General features: G+C 40.6%; 1 pseudogene; it reads left to right on the top strand.

The window, feature by feature from the left end:
• The first annotated feature begins 353 nt into the window (after window positions 1-353).
• LOC103585446 lies at window positions 354-937 on the top strand (annotated as a pseudogene).
• The last annotated feature ends 7,210 nt before the right edge of the window (window positions 938-8,147 follow it).

Raw genomic sequence — 8,147 nt, 5'->3', positions numbered from 1 at the left:
TTGTGTGACCTTGGAAAAGTTACTTTGTGCCACAGTCTTCTCATCTGTACGTGGTGATATTAACAGTATCTCCCTTACAGAATTATTGTGAGGATCGGGCCTGGCTGCTTTGACTCAGCGTTATGTATTGGAGATTCATTGACAGTGTGTGAGTGCTAGTGGGTCTAGCTCTTCTGATGTCAACAGCAATGTGTGAAAGTTGGTGTGAGAGAACGTACAGATCTAGGGTGGGGCATTCAAAAAGGGCACACAGGAATCCAAAGAGGAAATTTCTAAGTGATCGAGTAAAGACTGTTTGAGTTAGAAATTTTAATTTATTTTACTTAATAACACCTGGCCCTTTCACAGCAGCCATGAGTATGCTCAGGCTTCAGAAGAGGCTTGCCTCCAGTGTCCTTTGCTGTGGCTAAAAGAAAGTCTGGTTGGACACCGATGAGACCAATGAAATTGCCAATGCCAACTCCCATCAGCAGATCCGGAAGCTTATCAAAGATGGGCTGATGATCTGCAAGCCTGTGACTGTCCATTCCCGAGCTCAATGCTGGAAAAACACTTTGGCCTGCTGGAAAGGCAGGCATATGGGCACAGGTAAGCGAAAGGGTACAGCCAATGCACGGATGCCAGAGAAGGTAACCTGGAGGAGCAGGAGGAGGATTCTGCGCTGGCTGCTCAGAAGATACCGTGAACCTAAGGTTGGCCGCCACATGTATCACAGCCTGTACCTGAAGATGAAGGGCAACATGTTCAAAACAAGTGGATTCTCATGGAGCACACCCACAAGCTGAAGGCAGACAAGGCTCACAGCAAGCTCCTGGCTGACCAGGCTGAGGTCCGCAGGACTAAGACTAAGGAAGCCCAAGTGCCGTGAGGAGGCCTCCAGGCCAAGGAGGAGGAGATCATCAAGACTCTGTCCAAGGAGGAAGACACCAAGAAATAAAGTTTCCTTCCTATTTGTACATAGTGGCCTCGGTGACTACATAGATCAACCATTCAAATAACATAAGCCTTTATACGCAAAAACAAACAAACAAACAAAAAACCAACAAAAAAACACCTGTACCTTGTTTGCTGCATCTGACACTGTTCTTGGGGCTTTACAAATAATAGCTCGCTTAACGCTCAACCTCTAAGGTAGGAGCTATTATTATTCCCATTTTACAGATGAGGGAACTTAACTACATGGAAGTACAAAGTGATTTATGTCAGTTACCTAGTAAGTAAAGGAAGGAAGGTTTGAAGCCAGTCCGTTTAATTGTTCTCTTCCTGCCAAAAATCACAGCCATCTATCAAACACTCACCACTGTAGTAAAGAGAAGCCAGAGCAAATTTAGAGTCCATCCACTGAAGGAAAGCAGCCTTCCTTAGAAACTGAAAGTGTATTAGTTTGTGCAGAACAAAAATAACTGCAGATTTAGAAATACAGTATAGACTGTGTAAAATTTAAATTCAGGGTATCTGCAGAAACAGTGCAAATTTTCTGTAAATGAGTGACTCTGCCTTGATTGAGGTAAGTGACCTAATGTGGAGGCAGCCCAAAACACTGAACGAAAACTGGAAGACCCACTCCGAACAGATAATGAAAGAGAGGGGCATGGTCAATATCATTTATAAACATTAATTGAGCACCTGTGTTTACTATCGCCCCAGTATAGGGGTCCACTCTGAAGGTCTCTGTATATTAATTGTTGTTCAATATGTTTATCTTTATGGTTAGGTTTATTTAAATGTATATAGTCCTTTACATAGTATTGTTCAGGTTCCTAACTTAGTCTTTTTATACAGAGCTAAATTTAAAGGACCTATAACTATTTGTACTAAATAGATTTGAGTGGGAAATACCATCAAGATCATAACCACAAATGAGCAGAATGGAATGTATCAAAAAGGTGTAATTTTGTTTCATGTGTTGCACTTGCCTATTAAAGTGGTACCCCAAGTTGGAAGCACTGGGATTTGTCCACTCATTCCAGATAGTTAATACTATTCGCCTTCATTCTCTTAAAGCTAATGACTTATAGAACTATCAAATTATTTCCTTCTTCTATAAAAGTTTAGGTAACAAATTTAAGTATAGAGGAATACCCATTCACACCACAGAATGGTCAAAACTAAAGAATGATAATATTGTGTTGGTGAGGTTGTAAAGCAACTGGAATTCTCATACACTGCTAGTGGGAATGTAAACTAATACAAACATTTTGCAAAAAATGTTTTGCAGTACCTACTAAAACTAAACGTACATATGACCTACAACCCAACAATTCCATTCCTGAGTGTGCAGACAACAAAAATTTTGCTTATATACACAGAAAGGGTATAAAAATGTTTGTAGTCTTTACATACTATAGCAAAAAATTGGAAACAACTCAAATGTTCTTTAGCAAAAGAATAAACAAGTTATGTTATATTCATACAATGGAATACCAAAAAGTTTAAAAAATACTGCTACAGGCAAACAACATGGATGTATGCCACAGACATATGAGAAAAAGATGCCACATACCAGGGAATACATACTGTATGATCCTATTTTATGAAAAACAGGCAAAACTAATCTACAGTGATGGATGTCAGAGAAAAGGTTACCTGGAATTAGTGGTGATGGTGGCTATTGAGAACCTCTGGGGTACTGGAAATGTTCTACATCTTGACCTGCGTTATGGCGACATGTATTTGGCTGAAGACACACACTATACACACACATAAAAAAAGTCAATGAAGTATTGCATTAGTCCATTTCTGTTGCTTATAACAAAATACGCAGAAATGGGTAATTTATAAAAAACAAAATTTATTTGCTTACAGTTTCTGAGGGTGGGAAGTCCAAGGAACACATCTGGTGGTGGCAGCAGTGACCCAGGTGACTCATACTGCAAAATGGTGGAAACAGACAGAGCAAGAGACCAACCTCCTCATTCACTCTCCTTGTAAAGCCCTCAGAACCACAATCCTGACCACCACTATTAATCGTTTCACTACAGCACGGTCGTACAATCCAATCACCTCTTCAAGGCCCCACCTTTCAATTACCATGATAGGATTTCCCTCCCTCAGCAGATACAGTGGAGATTAAGCCTCAATGAGGTTGGGGAGCCTCCACTCCATAGCAAGTGTACACTTGAACTTTATGCACTTTGCCATATGAATGCTGTACCTAAAAAAAAAATTATGATGCTTTTCTTTTGTCAATATGTACATTGTAGCAAGAGGAGCAAGGACTTCATAATTAAGCAGGATCTGGGTAACCATTTGTTACGTTGAATGTGGACAAATGCCTTGATCTCCTTGATTTTCAGTTTCCTCATCTGTCTAAATGGAATTCGTAATAACCACCTTTCAGAACTGTGTAGTCCTCATGAAATAATGAATATTAAATCCTGCTAAATACTGTGCATGAAGCAGTATTAAGAGCAATTATTCAGAATTTAGAAATTAGTAACTCTTCTCAGTGTTGAGCAGGGGTTGTGCATAGACGTGAGGAGGGGGTTATCTGACTCTCTAGATGAGCACTTTTGTTTGTCTTGCTGTTAACTATGAGCAGGATATTTTACAATTCTGTAATCATAAAAGTCAACTTGTAGAAAATTGTTAGCAATGCAAATAATTCTTGTCAAAGAGCAACACAGGAGGGATGAAAATGATTTCTGGGGTGAAAAGACCACCCCAAGGTTACACTGTTATTCCCAGTGGGACAAGAAACAGGTTTGTATCTAAATTATGAATCATATTCAAGCATTCTTTTTGTTTTTCAGCCTCTATAAATACTTCAATGTTCCTGATTCTTTTTGAACCACCCTGCTGGTTCTTTCATTAATGAGCTAGACAACCTTTGACATCTATTCACTCTCTATTTGAATGAGTCATGTTTTAAACTTTATCTCTGACAATATTTAGCAGAGGACTTTGCTCATAGTAAGTGTTCAATTAGTTTTAGCTTTTATTCTCATCCAAATTTGTTTTCTTCCTCCTCTGTCTGGGTGTGAGAAACAACATAAAATGAGATGTGTTTCTTTTATAACTGGTATTCCAATTAATTTTTAATTTTATTGCATTGATATTAATATGAGATTACTTAAAACCACTGTACTGAAAATATTTTACTGTGTTTACAGGTTGGCATTGAGTTTTTTCTTTATCAGAAAGTTGTAGATTAGGGGCAGAAGTAGAGAGTACTATAAATTTGTCTTACAATGTTTTTCTTCCAGGTGCATCTGTTTAAGGGTGTGTAGATGAGAATGGGCTAGGGGAAGGAAAAGTAGATTAGATTTGCTATACTTTGGTCGGGTTATCCAAATCCAGTGGTAGGTGGCATGGTGGTGTGTTGGCTAGAGTTGTGGAGAGCAGAGAGGACACTGATTTGGCAGGTGGTATATTAAGAGGTAACTGTAAAAACACATTTTATGGATCTTAATCATTGTTAAAGTATTTTCATGTATATTATCTCATTTGATTCTCAAAACAACCCCATCAAATGTATTCTTTCATTTTATGTAAAAGGAAGTAGAGGCACAAGCAGTTCAGGGTTGCTCAATGCATTAGTAACTTTTAGAACTGAGACCACCACCAAGTCCAGTGCTTTCTCCATGTCACCACACTGCCACTACTTACCTTCTGCTGAGCACTGAATGTTTGTGTCCCCCCAGAATTCATGTTAAAGCCCAAATGTGATGGTATTTGGAGTGCGGCCTTTAGGAGGTAATTAGTTCGTAAGGGTAGACTCCTCATAAATGGGATTAGTGACCTTATAAGAGACAGGAGAGAGATGATTATGATCTCTCTCCCCCTCCCTTCCCTTTCCTGTCCCTTCCCCTTTCCTCTCCCCACTAGGTGAGGATACAATGAATAGAGTCATCTGCAAACCAGGACGAGTGTTCTCACCGGACACCAGATCTGTCGGCATCTTAATCTTGGACTTGCCAACCTTCAGAACCATGAGAAGTAAATCCCTGTTGTTTAAGCCACCCATTCTATAGTATTCTGTTACGGCAGCCCAAACAGACTAAGACACCTACCAATCTCTTTGTAACCTGATTTTTCCTGTACAGCTCTCATCCTGATATTTTCAAGATTGGACATTGGTACTTCCTTTTAAGCATCTACCAGCAAAAGATCTGACAATTAGCAGCAAGACTAAATTTTACAAATTAGTAGGAAAAAGAAAAATACAGTATTTTAGCTAAGATTTTCTACTTTGTTAAATGTTTACATTTACTCTCAATTTAGAAAAAAAAACACCAAACAGTTTGGGCTTTGGAAGCCTCAAGAATGTGGGTCTTTTCCTTATTGGAAAGTTATAAGTAAGGGGCAGGAGTAGATGATCCTTCAAGTTTACCTTAAAATGTTTTTCTTTGGGTGAATCTGTTTAAGTGTTTGGAGAGGAGCATGGAACATGGGAACGAGGAGTGTGTTAGACTTTGATGTGCTGGGTCAGCATATCTCAAACCAATGGTGGGTGGTGTTCTGGGTTCTTGCTAGAGTTGTGACGAGGAGAGAGGAAACTGGGGAATACAGTCTGAAAACAGCTGTCTTATTCACCTAGACAGCCTTGGACCTCTAAAATATAGGCAAAGAAAGCTGGGAGATATGGAAGTCTGAATATAAATAATAATATTTTCTTTCTCAGAATACAAGAAATGGGATAAGAACGTAGGTTTAGATGCTAAAAGAATCAAAAGTCTGGATGCCGAGTCTTTCTCTTCACTTCATATTTCCTGGTGTTTTATGCCTCTTATCTGACACGATTAGTCCAGTGCTTCTTTCTACTTTATGGTAATTACTGACTCTCAGCTCCACTCTTCACCTCAACTGAGCTGGGGTCATTAATAATCATCAGGTTAGCCTGGAAGCTTTCTCTTTCCTCCTCTGTTGCTAGTTCCTCAGAGAGGGCTGAGCCAGTGGCTAAAGCCTAATTCTGAAGATCTCACCTTCTGTTGATTTACGTCTCACTCTCTTGGCTAAGACCCTGCTGGCCTTCAAAGTCCCCAGCTCTTTTTAGTACAGAATTTTGTCCTTATTCATTTATATATAGTAGCTGGGTGGGCATGTAAGGTATCTTTAAGCCAGACATATGGTAAAGTGTTCTAACTCAGAGCAGGACATAGCAGAAATAATCGAATGCCCTAAAGGGACAGGAAAAGAAAATCTATTTCCAGAACATTTGCATTCCATTAATGAGCACCTCAGGTCAGGTACCTGATAACTTTGCATGCATTATAGAACCAGATGTGTTCCCAGAATTCACTTAGGCCACACTCCCAAGGCTTTCCTTCTCCCCTATGAAAAAGACTCTTCTAGAAAGTGAAAATGGCATTAGCAACCTCAGTGCTGAGTGGACATGAGCTTTTTTCACCCAGTAGGCAGTGGCGTTGGTGCCACAGAGCACAGGAGCACAGCGCCTGCTGCACAAGGCGAAGGCTGCTTTCTGCTGTCTTGTTATCCTCTGGAGGGAGTAACATTAGCATCTCCCCAGCCTTTCATCTGCCACCTTTACCCAGCACTCGGCTCTTGTCTCTCAGCTGGTTGACAAGCTCTGTTTTCAGTCACCAGGGAAGGCCTTGCTTCCACGTGGCTCTGACCTTAGCAGGGGAGCCGTGGCAGGCAGAGAAGCCAGGCAAGGCCAGGGAAGGAGACCATGGCGGTACCAGCACCCACTCACCACAGCTCAGAGTCAAGTGCTGAGCATCGGGCACCTTCTGGAGAATTTTTTATGTAACGATAAATAGGTATTTGCAACCTACTTGTTGACAGAAGGACAAGAATTCTCTGAGGCAATTTGTGCTTTCTCTTCTCCTGCCAGCCCTTGACATGCCTTCTTCCCCTTCTCCAGAAGTTTCAATGTGTTATGTCTTTAATGTGGTTACCGAATGACGTCAACATTCTGCAAATCATTTTGTCCACTGATTTTTTTTTTAATCTTTTCCAGAAATTGTCCAGAGAGCAGAGACCATATTTACTAATTCAATCAGTGTTGCACCATGAGGGTGTCTAAAGGGCGTTTTGATGATATTGCTGAGTGGCTCTCAAGACATCCAGTGAAAGCTGTGAAAACATAGTATATCCCATAGTACTTATACAACCACCAAGATTATTGTAAAAAGAGAAGGCAAATGGCAGGGAAAGTGGTGGCACTTCTGATGTGACGGTGACTTCATTCATCATCCCAGCACACAGCAATGATGCTGGGATGAGTGACGTTCTGTAGAGTGTGTTTTCCAGGTATCTTTCCTGAAAATCAATCTTGCCATTCTGTATGCCCTTCAAATATTACACCCTTCTGTCTTATCTGCCTGGAATTGCATAAATAATGTTTTCATTCCTTTTAGGTTTCTTGACCACTGTTAAAAAATTCCGGAGGGTGGTACACATAAGCTTTATCAGACATCTCCACCTTAATGTAAAGAGGCATCTGGGCCTTTCTTCCAGAGAAAGTGTTGATGGAGCAAATATTATTACATTTGCATTCACAGTCTTACCCAACCCTGTTTCTAAGGAGGACTCTCTTTGCCTCCTACTATAGAGGTGACAGGTAGCGAGAACTAGTAGATGACTAGACAGGTTAAAGTGATTTCCATTAGAAGAAATTCATGAATCAAGAGGGACTGGGGAAGAGATGAAATGGGAAAGGAGAATCTGTGAGAAATGGAGATTTGTAGAGAATGTTTAGAAGAGAAGAGCGATTTGGACGTGATGTGCAAGTTGCTGTGAAGAGGGGCTGGTGGTGAATTTTGCTTGAAGTTGTCCCAGCACGAACCCCTTCTAAGTTTCTTGGACCCGAGTAATGTTTTTACATGTTCATTTTATTATACTTATCTTGCAGAGCACTCCTCCCCACAAACTGTATAAGCTTCAGGCTCCATAAATCTGAATCTTGAAGTAGGTCTAGAGAAGTAAATGAGCGNAACCTTTGAGAGGCAATTAGGTTTACATGAGGTCATGATGGTGGGGCCCTTGTCATGGAATTAGTGCCCTTAGAAGAAGAGACATAGATAACTTGTCTTCTCTCTCTGTCTGCCATGTGAGGACACAGGGAGAAGGCAGCCATCTAAAAGTCAGGAAGAGAGCCCTCATCAGAAAGTGACCATGCTGGCACCCTGATCTCATACTTCCCAACCTTCAGAATTGCAAGAGAATACATTTCTATTGTTCAA

The sequence above is a fragment of the Galeopterus variegatus genome, unplaced genomic scaffold, assembly GCF_000696425.1.
Source record: "Galeopterus variegatus unplaced genomic scaffold, G_variegatus-3.0.2 Scaffold240, whole genome shotgun sequence".
Classification (NCBI taxonomy): domain Eukaryota; kingdom Metazoa; phylum Chordata; class Mammalia; order Dermoptera; family Cynocephalidae; genus Galeopterus; species Galeopterus variegatus.
Note: the sequence above shows the minus strand (reverse complement) of the source record. Positions and strands in the feature narration are given on the sequence as shown.